The sequence below is a fragment of the Coturnix japonica genome, chromosome 1 (genome assembly GCF_054131305.1).
Source record: "Coturnix japonica strain WE chromosome 1, WE-NBRP24, whole genome shotgun sequence".
Lineage (NCBI taxonomy): Eukaryota > Metazoa > Chordata > Aves > Galliformes > Phasianidae > Coturnix > Coturnix japonica.
The window spans coordinates 142,299,859-142,327,569 of record NC_140663.1 but is presented as its reverse complement, the minus strand read 5'-3'; the positions used below and the strand labels follow the sequence as shown (position 1 = coordinate 142,327,569).

General features: G+C 40.3%; 2 long non-coding RNA genes across 27 annotated transcripts in view; one reads left to right on the top strand and one right to left on the bottom strand.

The window, feature by feature from the left end:
• The window catches only part of LOC107308057 (uncharacterized), a 47,451-nt gene extending 40,947 nt beyond the window's left edge, over positions 1-6,504 (bottom strand). For all 19 annotated transcript variants that reach the window (XR_014942070.1, XR_014942071.1, XR_014942073.1 and 16 more), the window contains exons 1-2: positions 6,370-6,504; positions 663-762 (exon numbers count right to left, since the gene is read on the bottom strand). This is a non-coding gene — a long non-coding RNA (uncharacterized LOC107308057). The remainder of the gene's footprint in view (positions 1-662; positions 763-6,369) is intronic.
• LOC107308058 (uncharacterized) lies at positions 756-24,473 on the top strand. 8 transcript variants are annotated; one of them, XR_014942087.1, is made up of 7 exons: positions 756-6,034; positions 8,558-8,626; positions 12,029-12,113; positions 12,291-12,449; positions 19,018-19,073; positions 20,459-21,118; positions 22,626-24,473. It is a non-coding gene; the product is annotated as an uncharacterized LOC107308058 (long non-coding RNA). The 8 variants fall into 8 exon arrangements; XR_014942084.1 differs by having other exon boundaries at positions 6,393-8,626; XR_001552617.3 differs by having other exon boundaries at positions 20,459-24,473.
• Positions 24,474-27,711: the final 3,238 nt, after the last annotated feature.

Sequence of the window (27,711 nt, the reverse complement as noted above, 5' to 3'; positions counted from 1 at the left end):
TCAAGCACAATCTGGCAGCCAACTTAAATCACAGAAACTAATTGAATCACATTTTTCTCTCCTGTCGTGGGTGTTTATATAATTGTATGTCCTTAATCTGCCAAATCCCAGTTTAATTTCTTGTCTTGGTGTTTCAGAAATTGTTTTGATATGAATGGTTTCAGAGGAGCCTGTCCATGTTAATTCAGCAAAGTCATGCCTGCCTCTCCAACACTGTGGAACAATGCAAAGACCACTCTGAGATCCTGACTGCTACAAAGAGAAGCACTGACACCTTTCTATTCCTGTTTGGCGTATATGTGAATGATGTCTCGGAAAAGCCTGGCTAGCTCTCACAGTTGTTGGTAACTGTCCCAAATATAACTTTGCAGTGGCTTACAGAAGCAGCAGCTTTCCCTTCTGTAGAATGTTAGTGTTCTGTTTTTAAATATTAATGTATGCACTTTGCTTTACTTATGTAGCCAATTATATAAATGTGTAAGCAAACATTAAATACTGCTTTCTATTAAATATATATAATATATATGTATATTTTATATATGTGCATATATATATAAATTATATGTGTATATATATGTATGTATATATATATATATACATGTATATCTTAAAAATCTCTCCCAATTAGCTCATCTTTTAACATGAAGGTACCAGACACTTACCGTAGTATCTCCCTCCAAAAATCATGAAGGCTGGGTCTGCATCTGATAGCTTACCTCGAAGCTCTGTGTCTCCATACAGAAGAGCAAGCCAAATTCATTTCTGTGATAACAGAGCAATACTCAATATAAATTAAGGTATCCAAAACCTGTCTCATTGTCAGGGTTAATAATTCACTGCATGTTTTCAGAGCATCCTTCTCACAGAATCCAAGAGAAACTCCTAGAACTTGAAACTTAGAATTGTATGGAAAAATTTCCAATATGTTCTACAAGCACTTTCAGAACATCTGTAACTAATATAAGGCAATTGCGCAGTTCTTTACTTCAAAGTCAGAAAGCATCGTTGTATGCATATGCTAACTGATGAAGGTACAAATAATTAAGTTGGCCACATTATATTCTCAAGTAGTCCAGTAAAATCGTAACAACTTTGCTCACTTCAATATTCTTATTCAACTGTTGCATATTGTAAAAGAGAATCTGAGGACCGTACATATGCTGGAGATGCAGATTCATTAGTGTTAGAAAATGATATTAGTTCAAGTGTCAGAAAATGACTTCCTCATTTGTGAAGCCTACCTTGCCAGGAAGATATTTACTTTAAACAAAACCCAAACTTGGAGCCAAAGATTTCTCATGATTAAGCTGTTGGCTTGAAAGACACTCAAAATTTTCTTCCTCCTACCACTTGCCCACTATATGTGAGTCTCATATCAGAAAAGACTGCTCAGTACCGTAAGTTATTTTTTCATTAAAATTAACCTTTGCAAACTTAATCACTTTTCTGTCAAGTTCCTGTTTGCTGTCATAATTAGATTTCTGAAGGCTGAACTATGCTGGGGAGACAAAAAGACTACGGTGGGCATTTAGTCACTCAGCCAGAAAGCTGACATGAGGATTGAGCGAGCACCTGATGGCTGCTACAAAATGACAATGAAGGAACTCTCCTCCGTAGATTTCCAGCCTTCCTGGCTCACAGGCAGAAGTATGCCCACTGTCCTTCCTTGTCTTCAGTTCTGGTGTGACATATACATCAATTGCTCCAGAAGAGTTTTTAAGAAGCCTTTATGTATGAAACACTGGAGAATACGCATGCTTACAGAAGAGAAGTATGCATTCCTTTCAGTGTTACACTTCTAAGCAGGTACTTCAGCAAGCCAGCCTTGAAAAAGGAATTTTGCATCTTCTTTGGAGAGAAGGAGTAAATCTTTTGCAGTCTGGCTCTTAGAATGCAGTTTGAGTATGAGTCTGAAGACTGTTCAAGTTGCCCCCATGAGGAGTCGAAAAAGCTTGTTAAGAAGAACTGGGAATTTGATGCAATAAGAAGGGCAGATTTTACATCCAAAGAAGGAAGGTGCCAGTTGCCAATAATCCAAGTTCCCCAAGAAGTTCTAAAGACAGGCCACATCTTCCTGGGAATCATGCATTTTAAATTCTCTCAGCCAGTCATATTCTTGTAGGTGAAAAAAGCATTCTCTTGAAACAACAAGGTATGTTAATGATTATTGTATAAATTGAACAAATCACGACATTCTGAGAGCTCAGATGCTTAACTCTCGGTTACGTTAAAAGGTTACATTTAAAAATATTGCAAGGTAATCGGAAGTGATAGGAATGCTTGCCATCTGCTTGAAAACATAGTGCAGAGTATAGCAGATTGGGTTCCAAGCATTTCTATTGTTGTGAACCAACACTCTGATACTACTATGGATTTCCTGAGATACTTCTGACATACAGGTCAGTGCTGTACTAAATAGCCAAGGACAAAGCTTATGAAGAAGACACACACATCTAGTGAGCCTTGCTTGTGCTCTGGCTTCTCAACTACTGCAGATAATGGGAGACATACAACCTTTCACCTTTTCGCCAAAACATCAAAACACTGGAAAAGTTTCATTTGTTTAAATTCATATTGCAAACAAAGACAGTTAATGTGTTGATGACATTTATTGTAAACACACTGTTTGTAGCAGAAAGACGTTATTTTGAAAAATACTTGTTCTATCCATGAAAGCAAAAGGCAATATATGGATTTTGAGCTTGCTACAGAAAAGGGGATATCTGAAATGGCAAGCTTTTTCTTGCTCTATTCTCTTTATCATATTTGATCTCACCAGAAGTTACATCAGTGGCTATGCTCACCATATCTCCACTAAATTTCTTTTCAGTTCTTTAACTTTATATCCCTATGCTTAGATTTATTTCCGATAATTTCAGCATTTTTAGATACTGCACTTGAAGATTATTTTTTAAAACTGCTGTTTTTGTCAATCAGTGGTATTGCTTCTGACTTGTAAATGTCAGACATATTTGAACTCCCACATTTTCTTTCAAAACCGGTTTTGAAGTATTGTTAAAAATAATTACTGTCATCTCACACTCAATAACAGATTCAACTTTACAATAAAATAGATTTTTCATACTTTTCCTAACATCCACATCAGTCATAACAAGTGTTTTTCTAGGTACTGAAGGCAGAGATTCTTCTGCCCCTAGTACCAGTTGAGATGCTCAGTTTTGTTCAAAAAGAAGGCAAAGTTTATGTCTGTCCTTGTAATGCAAGGCTTAGTTACACATTCAGATTGAATGTGGTACAGTTCTTTAAAAGGGTAATGAATGCAAAGTTTAAAGAGCTCCTTCCCTGACAAGGGAACCTCAGCAGAAGTTTTCCCACATGGGTCACATCGAAGCAAAGTGGTACCCAGCTTCTGCTCTAGCCCTGAGGCCACACAACATCATGAAGAGGGAGATTTTCAACTGATTGATAGGGAGTGGAGCTCCAGTGCCTAATTGATGTTTATACCTATTGGGAAAAAAACAACCCAGTCAGTACTGTCGACAGCCCAGCTCAAATTTCCCTTCTCACAAGAGCAAAAATGCTGCTGAATGGAATCCTGCCTGGCTGAACTGATGGGCAAGAACACTGAGGCAGCACACTCTGCAGTGTGCCAGCAGTAATCCAGTCTGACCTGCTGACAATCCATACTAGAGGTGGTAACCACCTGCTAGTGGGCTGTTTCTACAAAGCATTCCCTATGCTTTACTGCTTGGAGTGACAATTCCTTGGCTGGTCTGCAGAACTGCTGCTGTGCTGTTGTGGATCAGCAGTGAGCACCTTTAGAAGCTGTGCACGCGGTAGTTGTTCTGAGGATCAGTTACTCCCAGGAGAATTAACTCACGATTGGATCCTGCTGTATCCTGCATACCCATGGCTCCCATCTTGGGACATGCTCAGTGACACACAGAATTAAGAGGCCTGAAGGTTTGCTCCTGGTTTGAAGAAATCAACTGCATAACCTCAAATAACTGCCTTGTGCAGAGAAGGATCCGGCTCTACCCGGGATGCAGAGGAGGCAAAGAAGCAAACCTATGATAATCTTTGCACTAAAGACTGTTAAGTGCTGCTGTGTAACGTGAAAATACACCGGATTTTTTTTTAGGCTTCCATATGCAATAATTTTATATGGTGAATACAATAATGATGGCTAATAGTCTGTCTCCAGAATACTATGTGAAATACATAATGCTGCGATCAACGGTGAATAAAAGCACTGAAATGACAGCCTTTTAGTTCAAACAAAGCACGGTATTAAAATTCTGGTGGGTGAGTTTGGAAACAAAAATTGTCAGCTTCTGACTTATTTAGTCACCTCTCTGGCTGGGTGTCAAAATAGGTCAATAGAGCTCTCTTTCCACAACAGCAAGAAGTAAATGGAAACTTTACTCCGTTCCAGCCTAAATCAGTAGCAAAGGAGACATTCCCACTGTCATGTAGCTTTTGTATTTGTTACATGATACTCGGTGATGTTAAGTGATGGCTGACAGGTTTTCAGCAAACCAAAACACCCTTGTCCCCGAGGATGGCACCAGCCCTCGCACCTGAAACATTTTGGCCCTGCCATGTAGAACATGGCAGCACCCCTGGTCTGGCTCAGCCAGGCATGGTGAGGTCAGTCAGCAGGCAGGCGGGCAGGGAACAGAGGCAGAGTGGTGATGGCAGCCAGACCACAACCCTGCGACTTGGGCTCAGTTTCTATTAGCAACAATCTCAAAAGCCTCTCTGTGCGCAGCTTCGTAATTGAGCGTTAAAAGTGCTGTGCTACGAGCAGTGCACCCTCCCTTACAAATTCTGACTTCATTTGCAGACTTGGTAGCCTATTGAGTACTTCAGTTTGAAATTTTTTAACACTTAAGCAGGGACTGTGAAATTAAGCCATGGTCGGGTTTAAACAGTGATTTCCTTTGCCAAGTATTGCTTGAGATCACCGTGTTCCTACTGCTTGGAACTGCATTTCCATGCTAATACATTGCTAAGAGATTTTCTAAATGTCCCTCTAGCTTCATCGAAAAGCTATAACTAACTTAAGTAATAAATTACCATCACAGGCTCTATGCACATAAAGAAAAGGTGTAAATGGAATGAAGGCCAAGAAAAGAAGTGTAACCCCATCTTAAAACTTGCAGCAGACTTTTCCCATAAGCAAAAAATAATCCTTTCAAAAGTATAGGGCCCTCAGTCACAGAGCAAATCTGCAACAAAGCAAATCCATAGGGAAAACTGAATGTTTAATAGTTAAGACAGAACTCAAACTTTAGTACCTGAACAGAAAGCAATGCCCTGAAAAACCTAAATCACCATATATTATTCATTGTAACATCTTCAACAGTTTAGGTTGGATATTAGGAGGAACCTTTCACCCAGAGGGTGGTGACGCACTGGAACAGGTTGCCCAAGGAGGTTGTGGATACCCCATCCCTGGAGGCATTCAAGGCCAGGCTGGATGTGGCTCTGGGACTGGTGGTTGGTGACCCTGCACATGGCAGGGGGTGGAAACTCCATGATCATTATGGTCCTTTTCAATCCTGGCCATTCTGATTCTATGAGTCTAATTAATACAGACATATTTTCTTTACCTACAGGTCTCCATATGAATGTTGTATGAATGTTGATGTGTATAGCAATGTGCCATAGATTTATATCTTGCACAGAAATACAATAAACTCCAATTTTTGAAACAGTATAGGAACAGGAAAGCAGGCAGCTGAAAAAGAGGTTGATTTGCTGTCTGATTTATAGCTATTGCTCCTGCACATTTAGAGAGAATTAGATACGTAGAGATACACAGTGAGATTTTAACGTTTTTATGCACAAACATGTGGCTTTATCTATCCTGGATCCCACTGCATTACAAATGCTACCAGCTCTGCTCTGTGCGCGCTCTGGACAAACACATTTCGTTGCTGGGTGGGTTAGTGTACTAAATGAGGCGTGGTTCAGAGAGGGGTTACCGCAAAGGTTACCTCTGTCACTGGAATGCCTGGGAGGAGAGCTATAGCCAGGCTGCCCTACAGCACCGTATCCAATTGCTCAGGTAATTGCTCAGAAATGTTTTCCCTGCTCTCCCCTTTCCCTTTGTGTCCGTGTGCTGCCTGTATGTGCGGTGTACGGAAGGGAGGAGGAAGGCAGGCAGGAGGGTTGGGCTCAACATGTCTACCGTGGCTTTTCCACAGCTAAAAGAACGGGAATATTTCTTCCTTCTCTTGTCGGGGACGGGAATAACATTAATTAAACAGGGCTGGTTTTTCCATTCTGCCAGAGGTATTCACTGGGAGAGCTTTGGCTTCTGGCCACCAGAGGAAAAAGAAAAAAACCACCACCACAGAACCTCATCTTGTTTCTAAATTAAGTACCGTTAATACTCCTTACTTGTTTGTTAAATCGCCCCACAGCACACGTCCCAGCCACCGGGGACACCTGCCGGCCGGGCTGCGCCTCATTCCCCCGGGCCGCCTTCCCAGCCGGGCCCCGCCGCCGAGCCGGACTCACCCACGGCCTCTCCCCACAGCGGGAGGGCGGGGAAGCGAAAAACTGCCCGCCCCCGCCGCACATCTGCAGCCCAGCACAAGGCCGACTTGTGTGCGCGGCCCCGCCGCCGGATGAAACCCGCCTTTGTCCATCCCGGCGCCGCGGTGAGGCGCCGCGCATATCAACGAGCCACCGCCCCTCCGCCCTGCCGGCCCCGCCTCCTCCCGTCGCCCTGCCCGCTGACCCCAGGCAACCGTTGGGCCGCTCGGCAGCCCGCGGGTAGCCATGGCAACGGCAGGGCCTGCGGGGCGGCGGCCTCCCTGCCCTGCCCTCCGGCTTAGCGCTGCCCGGCCCCACGGCGCTCGGCTCCGGTGCCGTTTGCCCGCTGCGATCAGAGGCGGTCGTAGTGGCTCGGGCGGCGGCAGGCTGCGGTCGTCGCGTTCACAAGGGCCGGCAGAGGAGATGGCGGCGGTCCCAGCACCTGCGCGCTGCTTTCTGAGCCGTCTTCAACGTCTCTGAGCAAAGGGCTTTCCCCCCAGGCCGTGGGCACGCAGCTGTGTTTCTGCTTCCGTACCCCTGCTGTGTGAACATTCGCATAACGTTCAAATTGCTTCCCCTTCCCCTCACTGTATACCACTGAGATCCACTGAACTAAGGCAGTGGGAGGGCTGACACGAAAATAACATCTCTGGTGGTGTTTGCATCACCTGCGTGCTGCTCCCCCGGCAAATGCTCTGCTGACAGATGTGCTCACATTGCGAGGGACACGTCTTCCTCCTGGAAACAGCAGACACTTGCACTTGGTGTGGATGGCCAGGGCTGAGTTCTCATCTGTGGTGGTGGACATCTGCTCGGAGCTGCTGTGCCCTCCCTCCAGGCATCCTGGAGTGGGGTGTTTGTACTGAGGTCTCCACAGAATCACAGCATGTGAGGGATTGGAAGGGACCTCAAAAGATCATCCCACCCTGCACACAATGTATGCACAAATGCACATTGCTGGCTTCATCTGGTCGCTCTAATATTTACTGCATTTTCTTTCCATGTAAGGTTCATCATGATAATCTGAAAACAAAGTGGAAGAGAACAGAAAAATACCTGGTTTCTGAACTGAATTGTATATTCACAATTTTATAATTTCACTTTTTATGAGGGTGGATAGTGATAGGACGAGGGGGGATGGTTTTAAATTGAGATGAGGGAGGTTTAGGTTAGATATTAAGAGGAAGATTTTCACACAGAGGGTGGTGACACACTGGAACAGGTTGTCCAAGGAGGCTGTGGATGCCCCATCCCTGGAGGCATTCAAGGCCAGGCTGGATGTGGCTGTGGCAGCTTGGTCTGGTGGTTGGCAGCCCTGCACATAGCAGGGGAATTGAAACTGGATGATCATTTTGATCTTTTCCAACCCAGGCCATTCTGTGATTCCTATGAGATTATCTGTGGGATAACTTTCTGGTTTCATAAACTATATAACACAAAATTGGACATAAGATAGTACCTGTACATTTTAACAAGTTGAAAGTCAGCAAAAGCAAGACTAAGCCTAAGTAGCATAAATTAATGTCTTTTGGAACTTTGCTGTCATCTGAACAACAAGCAGTTCAAGAATGTGTTATGAATCCTCTGAAAGAAGCATGCTGTGCATGTGCAGTCATGAAGTGAGTTCTGGCACTCAGAAGAGTGGCATTGCTTTTCCATGTGCTTTTATAGTATCTCATGGCTTAATCTATAATGTAATTTACATTACGTAATACCTAATGATCCCAGAATACTAATTCTATGAAGATATTGCTGTTTATTGAAATACATGAATCAGAGTGTTACTGAGGGTGATATCACCTAATTCCCACTGCCTGATTTCTAAAGAAAATTATTTTAGGGACCATATGTATTTAAAAAAAAAGCAACTACCCCCAATTGTTTAGCTGGTTGTGCTTTGCAATGTGTCCCTATTGTATTCAGTAAGTGACTCTTTTGCAAAATGAATGAAAGATGACCAAAGGAGAGAACTGAAGAGGAGCACTGGGAGTTTAAAAGAGTTTTGATTCTGCACTGTCATTTCAGTCTTTCACTGTATTCCCTCCAACAGCTTAAACAACCGCTGTAGATGGACCAATGTGAGGAGGTGGAGCCAATGTTAGGAAGGCACGCTGCTTTAGTAAGTCACCTGCAAGACAAAATGATCTTTGAATTTTGAATAAATGTGGTTTATTTTTTCATTACATTTGGAAAAAATGCCAGTAAGGATTCAGTCACTGCTCATGGTGATACATGGATGGTGTTCCTTTGTGAGAACGGTACTTATTAAAAGCTCCTTTTTGTCATGCAAATCATGACATGTCATGCCTGTAATTCTTTTCTGTGATCCTCTGGAATAAGGGGATATTACAGTAGTGGATAATAGGAATGCATGGGGATGTGATAGGGAGGGGCGAGCAGTGTTGGGAGAAGTTCAGAGGAATTCAGGGAAGGTCCAGCCACAACGCTGATGTGATCATAAGGAAGGCAGAAACAGAAGGGAGAAAGAACCTCAGAGTCTTACTGGAGACATACTGCTTATTCCCAACATTTCAGAATGGGGTTTGAACTCTGAGAAATAAGTACAGAAATGAATTATCTATACTCTATGATTCCCAAGGTATTTGAGAGTGTCTTTAATGTTTCCACTCTAAAAGGGGGGTAGTTCTTTTTTTTCTGTACACTGCATTTCAAAGACAGTCCCCTAGAGTGAAGTTCAGCTTTGGCTTCAATCACAGAGGTTTAGCTATGAGAATGTGACTGAGGTGTCTTAACTTTCCATTACAGACAATGGATTCAGGTTCCTCCTCAGGAGCTATTTGAGCCTCACTCTTTAATACACTGAAAATAGGCATTCAGATGCAGCATGACATAGGGTCTCTCAGGGACCCATGACATCTGGCCAGGTAGGATTAGCCAGGGCAACTCAAACTCACATTTAGGCAACTGCTGCTAACCTAATACACTCGAACAGGTTTGCATTCTGAAGTAGATACTTCCATTTTCTCAGCTGACTAGGTCTCCAGTGACTGCACTGACAAGGCACCTTGCTCTCATCAGGACATCTGTGCTTAGTTTCTTCAACTCAGGTGCTGAGTCCTGCAGGCATACTTGAAGTTAAGCCCTACAGGCTTAATTTACTTGCCTAAACACTGGTGGCCAGCACTGTTTAAGACTGCCATGCAGCACTGTCAGTTACTGCCTTGGACCTGAGGGAGACCCACTTCTATTGCAGTGACAGCCAGTCTATGCGTTCAGAAGAAGGTATTTTCTTGTCTATTACTTCCACAAATGTAATTCTTCAAACATTTTTCTAAGAAAAATACCTCCCTTCTAAAGCTTTCTTTCTTTCTTCACAGAAAAAAAAGAAAAATAAAAAGATACACAGCCTCAACCATTTCTAGAAACACAGAGCTGTCTTAAGATCTCTCTTTTCCAGAATCTTTACTGCTATAGAGTGCAAACCCTTATTAAATGGGGAAAAAAAAAAAAGTGGGGAAGATAATGTGAGTACCATTTAAGAAACTGAAAGAGTGAATGGCAGAAATCTTACTGTTCTCTGAAGTTAAAGGTTGATCATAGGATCAAAGTAGAGGGCTAAAAGCGTTAAATGAGTGGTTTCATTCAGGGAAGGACTGGAAATAGAATCACAGAATCATAGAATCCTTAGAGAAGTATAAAGAAAAAAACAGAAGTATAAAGGAAAACCAATTTGATACATTGGAGAATAACAGTAAAAACAGATATACAGACATTGGGAATAAATTAAGGAAAAATAACAAGAAAATCACACTTTTCTAAGAAGGTAACTCAGAGAAAGAAAATCTGATAGACACTGAAGACATCTCTTAAGGTGTCTCTGGTACACATTAAGACTTCTTGTCCCAGTCAAACTTAAAATTGATTGGGTATGAGCATGGGACAAGACCCATCTTCTCCCATACGTGTACCCATGTGAACCCCACGTGAACGATGCAAAGACTTGCTGAGATTTGCCACCACTTCTTTTCTTCATGACCATTTTTTATTTCTGTTCCCTCAGAGAAACATTTGACAGTTTAAGAATTTCTCTTATTCTTCCATCTTTTTTTTCTTCTGAAAATTAAAAAGACTTCTTCTGCCTTCAGATAACTTTTATGTGACAGAAAGTCAGGTCATCTTTTTATACTTTTCAATATTTTATGAGAATGTTGGCAGGCTTTTGAGACTCTAAATTTTAGGACTCGGAGAAGCAACTCAACCTTATGCTCTCGTGCCATGAGAGAATGCACTTTTCCTGGTGAAATGTTTAAGTCAGACACTTGAACATCCTCCAACCTTTTCACCTTTTCACATCAACATCAGCTTGAAGTCACAGCTGCTATAGAATACCTTCACAGGGCAGAAACCAGTAAAAGACTTGAAGCATCCATGAGTGGGAACCTGGGACTGTGATCCAAAAGCCACCTGTTTGTCTGCTGCCTAGCTTGATTAGATACCTTCCTGTCAGGAGGTAAAGTTCTTGAGACACTTACAGCTAAAATATATAGCTTAATGCCTTCCTTTTTTCTAATGTAAGGGGAGAGTTGGGAACAGGCTCCATCTACAAACCCTTAAGGCACTTAATCTGCTAGACATTTTCACAGCATATCTACTGAATGCTTCTCCCTGAAACACAGGTGAAGAAAAAGCAGTGGTGCTTCAATGCCAAGCCCATACATATACACGCATACACACACATCAGATACAGCGCCAAATATTCAGGTCACTCTTGCTCCCAGAAATGGGGAATATAATACTCTTTTTAGTGTGCAGAATCCAGTGGGCATTGACTGCCTTTCACTCATTTAATACTACAGTTCTGCTAGAAGCAAGGACCAAAACCTACAAATGCCATTTTTCTGCTGATCTGTAAGCACCTTTCAGATACTAGAAGAAAGCAATAATGTCTCCCCTCAGCCTCCTTTTCCTCAGAGTAAGCAGCCCCAGTTCCTTCAGTCTCTCTTCATTGGGCATGTTCTCAAAGCCCTTCACAAGCCTTGTTGGCCTTCTCTGGACCTGCTCCAGTATCTCTATGTCCTTTCTGTACTGAGGTGCCCAAAACTGAACACAGAACTCAAGGTGAGGCCTCACTCAATTCTCACTTCTTGACATCATTGTTGAGGGGTTACTTATTCCTATGGAGCAGCTGCTTAGCATAGGTTTGGAGGGTAAAGGCATAGAAATGTTGCATGTATGCATGATGTTGCAAAACCACACTGTATCTACTGCCCATCAGACTTTTTTTGTTAGATGTGTTGTCCTAGGTTTTGCTCTTCCAGCACATTCTTACTGCTCTGAAATTAGTGAGAGATGATATTGCTCTTATCAGGCTCAGTCCTTTCATAGATGTCCAGTCATCTTTCATTGTCACATGACTTTGTGATAAGCTTTAATCACATTACAAGGTAGTCTGCTGCTTGGTTACAGGTCCTGCTTGAGTGGGCTGGCCATGTGTCATGTGCATCCGAGTAAGAAATGATCAAGGAATAACAAAATCCTATGTTGTTAACCCTATTTCCAGACAAAGCTGGAGGTAAAAACAACAGCAGGAGGGACACAGACCAGCCTTGCAATCAGAGTGTTCAGAGAGAGACAGAGGACAGAAGGTAAATATCAACTGTCTAATGCTTCCGTGAATAATTAGTTTGTGTGTGGTTGTTTTTTTTTTTTAATTAGCATTTGCTTGTAAAATCATAGTATCTCTTCTTTGTCTGTAGATTTTATCTTCCTGAAAATTTTCTGCTACACATTCTGGAATAGATTTTTTCCCTTCATTGTTCTAGAATTTTGGGTCTGAGATTTGCCAGACAGATCCTCACTCTGCATTTGGAATCTGACACCCCAGGAGCTTTGTATTTTCCCTGAGTCCATCTGCTGTCAGGAGGAGTTTCAGCTTGTGTTTGGGCTTGCATATTAGGGCATGTGGAGAAACAAATTAGCAGGTAAGAAATTGCCATTCTTCTGACTCATTTCTTTTTTTTTTTTTTTTTTTTTTTTTTTCCTTTCCCAGTAAGGGGCACAAAGGTAAGTGGCAGCACATGGCTTATAGCTGCCTTGTTATAACCACCTTCCCATGTGGCCAGTTGAGAAGCTAACTAATAGTTCTGATACTAGCTAATCTAGCAAAAAGATTCCAATGGGTGGAGGTGAGAGTAACATCTGCCTTTTATATCCTACTCTTGCCAATGCAGGCATGTGAGGTTTTTTGTTGTTCCAAGAACCTCTGAAGCATAGCAAAGGTAAAGGTCCTATGAATTGGAACCACCTGCTTGAACTAATGTTTTGGCAAGCTCCTGTTTTCCTGGAGCTGGTTCAGAGTGTTCTGGGCTATGTAGAATGAGAAAAATCCACAAAAAATTACTTATACCCTCTAACCATTCTCTGTGCTATTGTGTTCGGACTGAAAATGTGTAATGAACAAATGTAGTAAGCGTGAAGCACATAGTGGGCTTGTATGACCACATCCCTTACTGTATGGTCTATTGTATGGTCTGACAGTAAATACAGAGCTTAGAGATATAGGGGCAAACAGCTTTCAAAACTAATGCTACATGTAGCACAGGAGATTCATTAGCTGCTTTCTTGAACCCTCTATTTGACATTGTTAGAAGTTTCAATATTTGTGTTGGAGTAGATGGACTGAAAACCACTGACAGATTCTAAGAGCCCCTACTGTACTTCTGTTTGTGCATACAGCTTGTATGTCCCACACACCATACCACTTTTGTGTAAGGGGCTTCTTTTTAAACCCAAGACTTTTTATGACCTTTGCAAAATAGCCCTCGCTGCAGGGTCGATGGCTTATCCTTTAGAGGAAAGACAGCAACAGGATGTCCACAGATATTTGTCAATTCATGTTTAAAATGGCAAATATATGACAACTACACATTTTATATATGTGTTTTTTCCAAACTGGATAAAACATAAATAAATATGTACCACACACAAAATCAAGGATTTGCACTTCATTCCTTGGATAATTCGGTAGTTCTTTGTTGTTTTTCTGTTGGTTTTTGTTGTTGTTGTTGTTTTAGAATTGTGCTATAATGTTCTATAAAGCTTCTAAAACAGACCTATAGTCTCTCTGATCTGAGGATATGCCAGAGTCCAAACCTTTCTGAGTTCTCACTCGCCACCAAATGTGTAATTTATGCAAAATAAAATGTTCAACAGAGAGAAGAAGCGAAGTCTTAGCCAGAATGCCATCGAGTCAAACCAGTTAGGACATTTTTCCAGGATGTTCAGATGGTTGCTCTGAGTCAGGCATGAAAGGTGCTAACGCCCATGTCCCTACATTCTTACACTGGATATGCAGTATAAGTGTGTCATTATCTTTATGAATTCTGTAAATTATGCATACAGTCTCACTTAGGATCATTCTGCTCAGCCATTCTTTGTTGGTCAGATTTTTTTCTGAGCTGCTTCACAGCTGTGGAGGAACTGCAGCTCAAATAAGTTTCAAGTTAAGATGTTCAGACACTTTAAGATACATAATATGAATGTGAGCTTTTGAGAGCATTGCACTTTTTTATTGGAAATACCTGTAAATAGAATGATAAATATAGGTCAATGAAAAAGTTTAATGTAATCCTGAAGTGTTTATATTTTTTTTTAATTATGCAAGTACTGAACATTTTTAAGCAGTTACTTTAATCTCAACTCACATGTTTTTCATCTTCCAGAGTCTGAATAGACACCAGCTCCGACATTTTTCTTTATCCTTCTTTTGCTGCATTTGCTGGATTCAGACTGTATGTTATTCCTTCTTTAAAGTGGGTACCTACGGTCTGTCTTTCCTTGCCACTAGTAGCAGTTCTGACACGTTATAGTTTTTCAGACTTTTAATCACATCCTTTCTCTGAACTTTGATCTGGTGGGCACAATCCACCTCTCCGAGCAAGAGTTAAGTATGTAAAACAATTAACAACAACAAAAAAAACCACAGTGAGAGCCTATTTGTCCTTAATCTGAATGCAAAAGGAGTACGGACTTGGACAAAACAGAAAGACTGGAGAAAAGAAGGCTGCGGGGTGACCTCATTGCAGCCTTTCAGTACCTGAAGGGAACCTATATCCAGGAGGGGAGTAAACTCTTCAAAAGGGCTGACAATACCAGGACAAGGGGAAATGGATTTAAGTTGAAAGAGGGTAGATTTAGGTTGGATGTTAGGGGGAAGTTCTTTGCTAGGAGAGTGGTGAGATCCTGGAACAGGCCGCCCAGGGAGTTTGTGGATGCCCTGTCCTTGGAGGTGTTCAAGGCCAGATTGGATGGGGCCCTGGGCAACCTGATCTAGTAAATGTGGAAGTTTGGTGGCCCTGGCAGGCAGGGGTTTGGAGATTCATGATCCTTGAGGTCCCTTCCAGCCCGGGACATTCTGTGATTCTGTGACTCATTGTCATGGTTTTGTAATTTTGTAATTTTGCTATCAGTATTCCACATCATAACATCATGTCAAGTATGGATACTTCTGTTGAATGTGCAGTCCACAGAAGAAGACTACATATCCCAGAGAACAACAGGAGTAACAATAAGTCACGGGACCAGGACTCTATATAATCTCGTTCCCAGGCTGGAGTGCCCTCCTTCTTCTCTCGAACTTCTCGGAGGGTGGGAAGCGTTCCAGCCGTGTCGCCTAGAGTTCACAGTAGGCCTCTCGGTTTTCGGAGACTCTCTCTCTCTCTCTGTTTCGTTCGATTTTGTTAGCCTTAATTATATTATATTGTGTTATCTTGTATTTCGATATCATATTTAGTAAAATAAGTTTTTCCTCCTTAGATTGTCGCTGTTTTATCCCACTCCCCTTTTCCCCCTCCTTTCCAGGCCCCGGGGGGGGCGTGGGGTGGCTTCCCCTGTCACGGGCATAGGTAAATCTAAGTAACCCGTGACACTCATGTATGCCATTTTGACTCGGTTTCATTATCATTCTTAGATGTTCATTCATAGATGTGATCAACATCCTCCACAGTATGCTAGATTTCCACCCATTAGATGTCTACTTACTTGATAATGGAATAATTCTCTACATCTGCTGCTAATTTGGATCCTTTATCATTGATGCAGTAAGTTTATTCAGTCACTTATTAAAATTATCAGATATCCTCTTCCTTTTTGTCGTTAATCCGTTTTGTCAAATGACCAGGCAGAACGTTTTTTATTATACGATTGAAGTCTATCATTTGTTCATAAATTTTCAGTCTCTGGGAGTTCAAACTGGCAAAGAAAAACCAAAAACTGATTGCCTGAATGATAGGAAACTTAGAATTTGTTTTCACAGTTTTCGATTACTGATTTGATAGCTCAGCATACCTGAAAATTAAAGCAATATAGTTTAAGAGCTGAGAGTGTGAAGAGTGCAAGAAAAGTCACTTCAACCACTTAAACCACCATAATACTACTCATCATTGTGGTATTTTGAGTTCCTAAGTCATTGCATGACTACTAAGATACTTTGGGTTACTTAAAAGGTTTGCGGAAAACTGGTTCCATCACTGCAGAGGTCAGGTTGCTGAAGTTCTTAATCTAACTGCAGGTGCTTCATGCATTTTATTTGCATAAAGCCATTTTCTTAACCAAGAAAGAAATACATATACAAGTGTTGCTGTAGTCAGTGTCGCTAGCCTTTTTTACTTCATAATCACTTTTTACAGTACCATAAAATAAACCACCACTGTGTGTTTTTCTTACAGAAAAGTATTCTCAAGAACGATGCCTACACAATTGCTTACTCTTAGTAACCATGTATGCTGACTCTTTCATGAAATATATATATATATATATATATATATATATATTTCTTGTGCTGTAGACAGATATTACTTGCAATGAGATAGTGATGTGATGGTAAATTATAAGAACTGGAGCAAGCTTCAGAAATACTAAAGATGATAGAGCTTCAGGGATGGAACAAGCAGATTTACAGAGATAAAAATTACAGGAAGAACACGCAAATGTCCTGGATTAGATCAGAAGACTGAATCATCCAACATCTTGTCTTTTGCAGTGGTCAATACTAGCTGCCTAGGGGAAAGTTAAAGAAAGGGCTAACACATGGCAGAAATCTTTAATGCTTTGTTAGTATCCAGCACATTTCAGATCATAGAATCATAGAATCACAGGGTTGGAAAGGACCTACAAGATTATCTTGTCCAACCGTCCTCCCATCACCATTGCTACCACAAGCTACTAACCCTTATCTCATAGCTTCTCATCCAGACTCCTCTTGAACACTGCCAGGGACAGAGACTCCAGCCACCTCCCTGGGCAGCCATTCCAGTGCCTGACCACTCTTATGGAGAAGAAATTTTTCCTAATATCCAACCTGAATCTCCCTTGCCACAGCTTGAAACCATTCCCTCTAGTCCTAAACTTGCATTTATAAAATACAAGGTTACTGATACTGGATTTTAAGAAGAATTTTGGCGACAGTTAAATCAGTATAGTTTCATAACAATCTATTTAGTGCAGCTTTTTTTTTTTTTTTTAGTAGTTTATCATTGAAATTAGAAAATATTCTTAAAATCCACTTGTGTCACCTACTAAATTCTGGAACTGATAATGCATTAGAAAATAAGCTGAAACAATTAGAGTATTTTTAGTTAAGAGACAACTTACTAGCTGAAGGAACGTTTTATATTCTGTTTCACTGTGTTTTTTAGCATCTAAGAATCCCTGCAAATAATAACCTTGGAGTCTGTTGCAATATCTATTCATGAAAGCTACAGAAAAATATTGAAGAGATTCAAAGCTTGACACAAAACCAGGAACAGACTTAACTTACAGTTTGTTCTGTTGAAAAAAATATCCTACCTTTTAACTCAGAGTTTTTCTCCTTATCTTCCTTCAATAATCACAAAAGTGGTATAGGACAAACCATACACATACAGAGGACAAAGACTGGGATTGTCAGAAAAAATACCACATCATTTCCAATCAGGTTTAGTTTGTGTATTATGGTAGAATTTTGCAAGAAAAACAAAGAAGCTGTCATCACATCTAATGGCTTGCTGATGGTCAGAATCCCCTTTGGAATAATAATTACATCCCTGTGCGTATGCTGATGTATCTCTACTCTGCCTGCCCTCACTCTTGTGCTTTCAATGTGAAATATTACCTGAGATTTATGCCAAGCACCTGTATCTCTCTGTGCTGTATTGGTGGTTGCACATTGGGTGTCCCACAGTTTCTGGCTCTGCTCCTGGGCCCTGCTGAATTCCAGGCTATTTTCATGCAACATGGCGAGGTATGTTCAGGAGGCAAGGGGAGTTGTGGGTGCAGGGATCGATTGCTTGTAATTGACTTGTGCTATGTCTCAGGACGCACTTGGCTGATCAAAGAGAGTGCCCACAGTTTATATATATCCAGGCACATACCCTTAGGTGAATTCTCCCCACAAGCTTTGTGTGCATATATGAATATTGCAACTGTATACCTGAAAACACTTTAGCTAGTAATGAAAGTCTTTTGAGCTCTTATAAGATGCTGTAAAACAAGCTCCTTCATTTAGAATGGGAACATCAACGGAATCAGTAATGTCTGTTATACTGAAATTACATTCAAATCTGCTTGAATGTTTTTGATTTTTATACTGCCTTGAACAACTTAATGAAAAATGTGGACTCGCTTTGGGCATTCAGTTCTTAATTATCATTCACAGAGTGGACTGGGTTGTAAAGGATCACAATGATCATCTAGTTTCAACACCCCTGCTATGTGCAGGGTCGCCAACCACCAGACCAGGACGCTCAGAGCATAACCAGAATCAGCTCTTATTTTTACTCATCCTGTATTTGTTTTGTTTTGTTTGCTTGTTTGTTTTGTAGTATTGTCTAGAAATCGTTCTTTCTATCATGTCTGAATGGCCATCTCCATTTGCTATTGCTAATCTCCTATTGCTATATACGAATTGTATGGTATTCACTTTTTTTACCATTATAGTACTACCTGGTTCTGGGAATGTAAATTCCAAGGAGAGAACAGAACCACATAGGATTAGAATCAACATAGAAACACAAGGTTTTGTTTCCTTTAGCTAAATAAATTGGCCTTTAGAAACCCACACTCATATGTTCCTGAATTTATTTTTGGTGGGAGGATGAAAGTCCTAAAATAGATGCTAGGCATTTCTAACACTTCAAGGATTCATGAAAAATACGAAGGAAGTGGGCATGTGAGGAATCAGCTAGAAATTATTCTTGGCATTTCTTAGATTTTTTCTCCACGATAATGGTGCATAAAAAAAACCAAAAAAAAAAAACAAAACAGTCAACTGTGCTGTACCAAGAATTGTGTGTAACTTGGTAACAAGACTTCTGGTCTGACAACATCATCCAGTGAGTTTTGGTTTTGGTCAGATATGCTACAGATTGCATGTTGTGAATAAACTCCCCCAGGAAGAGTAAGAAAGCAGTGACATTGTATAGCCTGTATATTATATGATGTATTTCCTTTGATTTGGTCTTTATGTTTCTCAGCCTGTAATTGCTTTCTGTTTTTGGTTTGGTGATGATCCAGGTTGCGTAAAGACTGTTTGACTGGAAACATTTGGACAATCTCCCAGTGACTGAAAGGTAATCTATGTGAAATGTCAGGAAACTTTTCTTCTTTTTTTCCTCCTGACTTCTTCAGCAAACCAAGTAAACTTCTTGCTTCACTGGATCCCATTCTCATTGTGCTTGTCAGTCAGAACTGATGCAGAGTGACTAATCACAACAACCAGATAGCTTCCCAGTGCCTTTGTAGCACTTGGCGATTAAACATCCACCACCATGCTGTGAAAACTTTTACAAGTTTTCAGATTCATGGTGGAACTTTCTTAAGTAGCAAAAAGAGACATGTAATACATATGGGGGTTCAGCTTGTTCATTTACTGCAGTATTCACAGTAACTGGTTACCATTGCAACGTTGCAAAGTGCATTTATCTTTACAGCATCTAACAAGGCACTTTTATTTTTTCCCATCAATTGCCACCAGGACAATATTTTGCCTTCAACTTCAATGCCTGAGCTCAGTGCAGTTCAGCAGAAGTTAAGAATGTATGTGACTAAAAATGGGCATGACTTATGTTGATAGATGATCAGTTTCAAACCAGCAATCCCTAATCACTTTTGCAGACAGCAGTGCTTATCCAAAAGTAAAACATAGCTACACAAAGTAATCTATGAAGCAATCAGTAGTACTGTTTCATAATAAATCCATTTGCAAGCATATATACTCCTGGTTCACTGGTGCCATGACTTCATGTTAACATTTGTCCTTGTTGGGTAGTCATTGTTTATGTCTTACTGGAGGGACCAATTGCTCATTTTGTCATCTCCCTTAAACTGCAGCATTCAAATGAAATGAAAAATATGTGAATATTTACAATTTTCTGTTGTGAAAGTGCTGTTGAAAGGCTTAAGAAACTAGTTCTGTAGCTTGAAGGTGTGTAGCACTGCAGACAGTCTGGGAGGGGGAAAGTTCTAGGTCTGTCAAAGCTCTTCAGTAGATGTAACAGTAATGTCACATTCATCATACTTTACAGTTCAGTTGTGAACATTGCAGCACACTGCGTGGAAAGATAAAAGTTTATTTCATAGCAAAAGAAAGCGGATAAAGAGCTTGTTCCAGTTCATATTTCAATTTGTCCTTCAAACTGGTTTTAATGAGTAGTAATATCTAAGTGTTAGAACATTTTGATTTTGCAAGAGAACCATGACTGTTTTGCTGTGATCTAATGCAGAAATACTACCTCATGTTTTTCTCCACTATTTCATTTCTTAATGATGGCTTAATTTATGGAGGGACTGAGGGGAATAATAAGTTCTGTTTCCAATTGGATCTAGCTTCGTTGTCTTTCACTGTAGCCGGTGTGTGAAAAATGGTTATAGTTAGGAAAATGTTCCTGTTGATTGTTATGAGATCATTTTAAATAGTCTTCATGTTTACAGATTTCTCTTTTTTCTACACATTCAGGTTACAGCAGAATGTGACATACCTGCATCAGTAGACAAAGGAAGAGCCACTGATGTCATCTATCTGGACTTTAGTAAGACCTTTGACACAGTCCCTCATAACATCCTTCTCTCCAAATTGGAAAGATACGGATTTGACAAGTGGACTGTTCAGTGGATTAAGGCTGGTTATGAGATTATACTCAGAGAGTTATGTTCAGTGGCTCAATGTCTGAGTGAAGAACAGTGTCAAGTGGTGCCCCTCAGGGGTCAGTATTGGGACCAGTGCTCTTTAACATCTTCATCAATGGCATCAACGGTGGGATTGAGTTTGTAGCTGATAACAAGCTGTGTGATGCAACTGACACACTCAGTGGACAGGATGCCACCCAAAGAGACATATGTAGGCCCAAGCAGTGGGCCCTGGTGAACCTCACAAGGCTTAATAAATTCATGAACAAGGTCTTGCACCTGCATTGTGGCAAACCCTGCTATGAGGACAAGCTGGGGGTGTAAGGATGGTGCACAACTCCACCAAAAAGGACTTGAGGTGGATGGCAAGCTGGACATGAGCCAGCAATGTGCCCTCACATCCCAGAAAGCCAACTTTATCCTGGACTGTATCAAAAGAATCGTGACCAACAGGTTGAGGGAGGTGATCCTTCTGCTTTCCTCTGTGCTGGTGAGGCCTCACCTGGAGTACTGCATCTAGGTGTGGAGTCTTCAGTACAAGAGAGACATAGGCCTGCTGGAGCATGTCCAGAGGAGGACCAAAAGAGAGATCCAAGAGATGGAACACCTTCCCCATGAGAACGGGCTGAGAGAGCGGGGGCTGTTCAGCCTAGAGAAGAGAAGGCTCTGAGGAGAACTGATAATGGCCTTTCAGTATCTAAGAAGGGGCTTTAAGAAAGAAGGGGCTTTAAGAAAGAAAAGTCCTGTCACTTTAGCACAGTGACAGAACAAAGGAAAATGGTTTCAGAGTAAAGGAGAGAAAATTTAGATTGGATATAAGGAAAAACTTTTTTACAATAAGACAGTTGAGGCATTGCAACAGATTGCTCAGAGAAGTGGTTGAAGTCCTGTCCCTGGAAACATTCAGAGTCAGGCTGCACGAGGCTCTGAGCAACCTGATCTAGCTGTGGGTGTCCCTGTTCATTGCAGGGAAGTTGGACTAGATAGCTTTTAAATGTCCCTTCCAATGCAAAAGATTATATGATTCTATGAATCCCTCCTTACCTCCATTGGCTTGTAAAGTAAGTTTCAAAAATCTTGGTGTTCTGTAGAATCAATGCAATTAGTGGTGTGACACATTCAGAGAACTATAGCAGTGAGCATCATAAAGATACAGAATAGCATTCCATAGGAGATGCAGGGGAAAAAATGAAAATTTGAAACTGGCTTCGCCCTGCAACAATTTAGAACATAGCTGAATATTAAAATCTTTAGGCCTTTACTGCTATTTCTGTTATAAAAGTCAAATCTTTGGAGATGGATGCAATTAATAAACATACATATACAAAAATACATTATTGCTTTAATAGCAAAATGCAGTACATTCTGTTTTGAAAACATGCTAAAAAACAGCATAATAAAAATGCTTTTAAGTCGGGTCTTCCACCTTTCTTACTTTCTTTTTCTTTCCTTAATTTTCTTCCCCCTTTCTTCCTGTCTTTCTTTCTTTTTTTCAGAATGAAATTTCTTTATCCTGGGAATCTGACACAGAATAATTATTATTATTATTATTATTATTATTATTATTATTATTATTATTATTATTATTATTATTATTTTAAATGAAGGTTTTTTTTTTTTAATTTGAAGATTTTTAATTGATTCTGCCCAGAAGGAAGTCAATAAATTTTCAGGGAAGTGCTTGTGTATTGTGCCATAAATAAAGCTTGGGGCTAGAGTCTGAACTGTAAGTATTGAACAAATAACTGCTTATTAATTTAAAAGCAACCATCTGATGCATTGAATGGGGCACAGTTCTGTGGACAAAAAAAGGAACCTATCCATAATTCTTGAGAAGCGAACAACAGAAACACTGCAGAATTAATGACAGAGGTTTCTAACTTATAAGTGCTTTTTTTTTTTCTTTCTTCATAACCTTAAAATTATTTTAATATAGGTCTTCTGCATATACATACATGTAGGTCTTTTTGAAAGTGATGCCTTCTGTTTATTTCCAGGGGCCCGGGTGAACCTCATGAAGTTAAACAAATCCAAGTGCAAGGTCTTGCACCTTGGTCATAGCAACCCCTGATACAAGTACAAGTTGAGGGATGAAAGGATAGACTACAGTTCTGTTGAAAATGACTTGGGATAATGGTGGAGTCATAGAATTGCTCAGATTGGAAAAGACCCTCAAGATCATGAAGTCCAACCACAACCTAACCATACTACCCTAACAACCCTCCACTAAATCATGCCCTGAGCACCACATCCAAACGGTTTTAAACACATCCAGGGATGGTGACTCAACCACCTTACCAGGGAGCCTATTCCAGTGCTTAACAACCCTTTCTGTAAAGAAGTGTTTCCTGATATCCAGCCTCAACTTACCCTGGCACAACCCTGTCCTCAGTACAGGAGAGACACGGACCTGTTGGAGCACATCTAGAGGAGTCACCCACAGCACTCACTACTTCTTCCTTCATGATGCATCAGTTCTGTTGTTTTGCTAGAAGCCGTGCTCAGCTTCTCCTCAGCTTGGTGAACACTAAATCTGGAGTGACCAGTTTCCAACCTTAATCTTCTACAGACTTTTGACTTACTGCTTCACGTGGCACAGAGCTCACCTGCATCTCCTCTGCAACAGGAAGTTAAGATCCCTGAAGCTGTAGGGCCTCTGATAATACCTATCCATCTCTTGCTCATCTACTTGAGTGCCCTGCAGACTGCTTACTTCCTCCAGACTGCAACACACCCTCTGTAGAAGAGATGGCTCTCAGCCTCCACAGAGTGGCCCCAGGTGCTCCCTGTAATCTGAGTACTGCAGAGCTGCATCACTGCTTGGGTGGGAGCTTCTGCCATAGCCGACACAGCAACTCCAACAGCTCCTGGAGAATGAGCTTCGCAGTGTATCAAGACCATACCTGAGGGACTATATGCCAGTAAGACTGAACAGGACCTTCTTGTGCCCTTCTGCACAAACTGCTACACAAAACGCTGAGTCTGTTCACTGCACTCAGGTGGTCACAGGATGGTCCCCAGTTGCTGGGTTACATGTACCTCAAGTCTCTCATCAAAGCAGTGGGAAAGGCTTCCTTCAAAGACGTGGCCTCCCCGTGAATCTTTGCATGTGAAGTGAAGACACAGGACACAAATCCACAGGAAACCAAGCTTTGTTAGCTCTGGTACTTTTGGAACAGCATGTTGCCTGTCTACTTAAGGCCATTGTACAGCCAAAGATGTATGGGAAAGGAAACTGGAATTTTATTCCCTGATATACCATGTTTATCTGCCTTCCTTCTATTCTGTTATTCATAGTGGCTTTTTACCAGTTGTCTGAACTTAAAAGTAGTCATCTCTAGTTCCCAAGATCACCCTTAGACTTCTTTGAAATAAATATTATCCCAAGTAAGCAAAGATATTTCCTCTCTCAGTTGGAAACAGATGCCTACCATTCATTTCCAGAATGAAGGAGGATATAGCTGCATATATTGAGAAGTGTTATTTAAGTTTTAATATTGTTTACAAATCTGTGTTTACAGTCAACACAGCAAAAGTAGATCCATTAAGAACAAATAAACAAAAATGCAACATGACTGTATGTGGCATGGCAAGAAGAGTATGGATCTGGATATTTACCACATTAATGTGTAATTGCAAAGCATACTGTGATGAAGGATACCTTTCTGTATGTGGCTTCTAAGAGGCATCATGGAGGAGTAAGTTAATAAAAAAATCAATTAAAGTGTTGTGCAGCAGTAATAGTCTCAAAACAATGTATTTTGAGGAGTCCCATATGAATATTTTACATTTAATTCACCTATTGGTGTTCATATCTTTTCATAAAGTGGTTTCATAAAGTCTTCTATGTGTTTTACTTGTATTTTATATACGGTTAGTATGCTTAGCTAGTTCTAACACCTCATTATTCTGATAATAACAATAGATTTAGGAGTGATAAAATTCTTTCCTGCCATTACAACTGTTTTTTTAAGCAGAAAAGTAGCTCCTTTTTTTCTCGTTTACTTAGATGTAAAAAGGAGGACTATTCCCAAATTCTAATTGAATTGTTTGCTCTCTAATACTTTGACACAGAGCTCCATCATTTGTGTGGCCTGTCCTTGGATGTAAAAATATTGCTGCTCCTGAAGTAGAGACAGCTCAAGCCAGTTTCCCTGTGCTAAGCAAATCCTCTGTCTGCCACATTTTGTCATGAGTAAAATGACGTTGACGTTAGTTGTTTACACACTGGCTGATCTCAAGATGGCATGTAGAAAGTGGGAAATTTCTTTTTACAGAAATGACGACAGCCATGAATTGATTTAATCAGAGTACCTTTGGTCTCTGTAATTGTCATGCCATGTGAGAAACTGGATCCATGAATGATCCAAGAGCTCTCAGAAAAAGAAGAATTTGATAAAGATTTTATGCTGTAATGCTACATGATTTTTGAACAGGCTCAGTTTCTCCAGTGTAAATAAGAGAAGGTAGAATTAGGAAATATTTTACATACAGCAAGATGTATGAGGAATTAATAGAGGCAGCTCATCATAGCCGACTATCTAAAAGAGTGCATATTCTATGCTAACTTCTAACTTTCAGTAAATAGCACAGAATCTGCATGGATTGAAGGTCCCAGGTGAAACCGGGGGATGTCTGACATGTAGACAGTTTCACTTATCCCCGTACCTCTCAAACCTAGGAGATCAGATGGTGTCCCAGGTAGGGGCACATTAATAATGAAAGATATTAATTATGTCAGTATGGTTTGGATAAATGATACTTTTGGAAAGTGATGCCGAGACTGATTTTTTAGCTCTAACATTAGTGACTGTAGTAAATGGCAGCTAGTGAGGAAATACTGGCTGTAGGTCTTGATCTGCATGCAGCTCTTGTTTCCAAGCACCGGCGTCGTCCAAGAGCTAATTTGTACCGGTAACTATAAGGCAGAAAATCTTCACAGGAACAATAAAAGTAACCAAAACAAAACCACACTATTGTAGTGTGTATTGTCCAAGGAAGTTGTGGATGCCCCATCCCTGAAGGCATTCAAGGCCAGGCTGGATGTGGCTCTGGGCAGCCTGGTCTGGTGGTTAGTGTTTTGTTTTTTGTTTTTTTTTTACTAATCTGTTGAATTTGTGGAGTCAGACAAGGAATGATGTTGACCTTTTGCAGAAGGGATCAAAAAAAAGAGTGAGCAAGCAATTCTAGCTGGAAGGGCTGGCAGCAAAGGGCAGAGTATTTGGTTGGTAGATTAAATTTGAGTTACATAGCAAATTAGGGATGAAGAAAGACAAATGATAATGGTTTTAGATGCATTTACTTATGCTTAAAACAAAAAGTCAGTGCCTTGAAAACAGATACAAGTGCTCTAGATTGTGACATCCTGTCTATGAAAAAGTCTAGTAAATGATATATTTTAGCACTGGATCCACTAACTTCCCCACCTTATTGTTTCATACATACATATTGAAATGCTATTTTGAGAATGTAGACATGCTAACAATGAGGATGGCTACATTTTAAGATTTTCTTGTTAATATTCATAATAAGACTAAGACACATCAATATTTATAAACCCATTTTATAGATCATAACATTTAATTGGGAAGAGTCATTTTACACAATTAATATAAGAGATGGTTAATTTTTGAGAGGGAATCTTCAGTTTTGGTAGAAAAAGATATTGAGAACCTCACTTCCAGACTGCACAGCTGATATTTCCTGTAAGTGGATGAAGAAATTTGTTACTAAGGATCTTTTCATATATGCCAGCCCTGATGTAGTGACTACATAGATTAGACAACATCATAACCTAACAAAGGAAATAAAAATATATGATAATTGTTCCACCTATGAATTTTACTTCCCATTACTACATGTGCGTGTTTTAATTTTTAATTTGATAGAGTAAGGTTAGATTTTCTGCTTCAATCTATGCAGTGATGGAATTCAGCTGCACAGAAGTAGATGTCTGAATCTGAGCTTGTCACTGGAGGCCCTCCATAAAGTCAGTGAAGAGATGTAAGCCCTCCAGGGCATACTATTTATTTCAACCTAAGCTGGACATTTTCACTAAGCAATTATTAGGAATCAAGCTATAGTGTTTATTTCTCTACTGTGTCTACAGGTATCTAAGGTAATTGGGTCATATGCAGCTTTCTGCGTTGTAGCTACATTTCTTATGTGTTGAAGTTACACTGCATTCTGAGTTATCTCATAAGGTAGCCAAGATGTCTCATTCTTGGGAATTACCTGTAGAGGAAATAGAGGTGAAAACTGTGATAATAAGACTGTGTGTTAATAAGACAGAGACTTCTTTTCTTAAACTAAGTCTGAAGAGAAATATTACATTTTTGTTACTGCATATATGGTGTACTTCTATTAGTTCATCTGAAGTATAGGTAGATTTTTAAGCTTGTCCTCATTAGTTACATACTTATTAGTTGCTCTTCCAAGGTCAGTCTTTCAAGGAGCCCATTGCCAAGTCTGTACATACAAAGTTGCCTAGATATTTTTAATGCACCTTGTGCCTGCATTCAGTATCTACATCTATCAGGCACAGCTATCTCTGCCGTTTAAATTAAAACAAAAAACAAAACAAAACAAAACAAAACAAAACAAAACAAAAAGGTAGCTCTGAAGCCTTATTTATTTGCTTGTTTACTTTTGTAGACATGGAAGTCTTTAGTTTATAGGACAGCGAACTGGCCAGGAGGCTGGAATTAAATCTTGTCTTTTTTGTAGGCTTCTCTGACTTTTGGAAAGTTACTCAGAATATGGTACACACACACACACGCACAGGATTAAATGGTACATTATCTGTATGTCTAGTGTAATATTCAGCCATCAAGATGTTTTCCTAGGGAAAGAAATTGTTGCATGGAGAGTACCAGTGTGGGTAATGGGATTTCTCAACAGGATGCTCAAATCACTAACCTATAGAAGCTAAAAATACATTTATTTGTCTTATCCTTGGAGATTACAGTGTCTTTAGAACTGCTGTCTGTCACTCTAATTTTTTAGAGCAGCTGGACTTCAAGTGAGGGGGCATCCTGCAACAGTTGCAATGAAAATAAACAAAATGCAGCTAATTATAAGTTA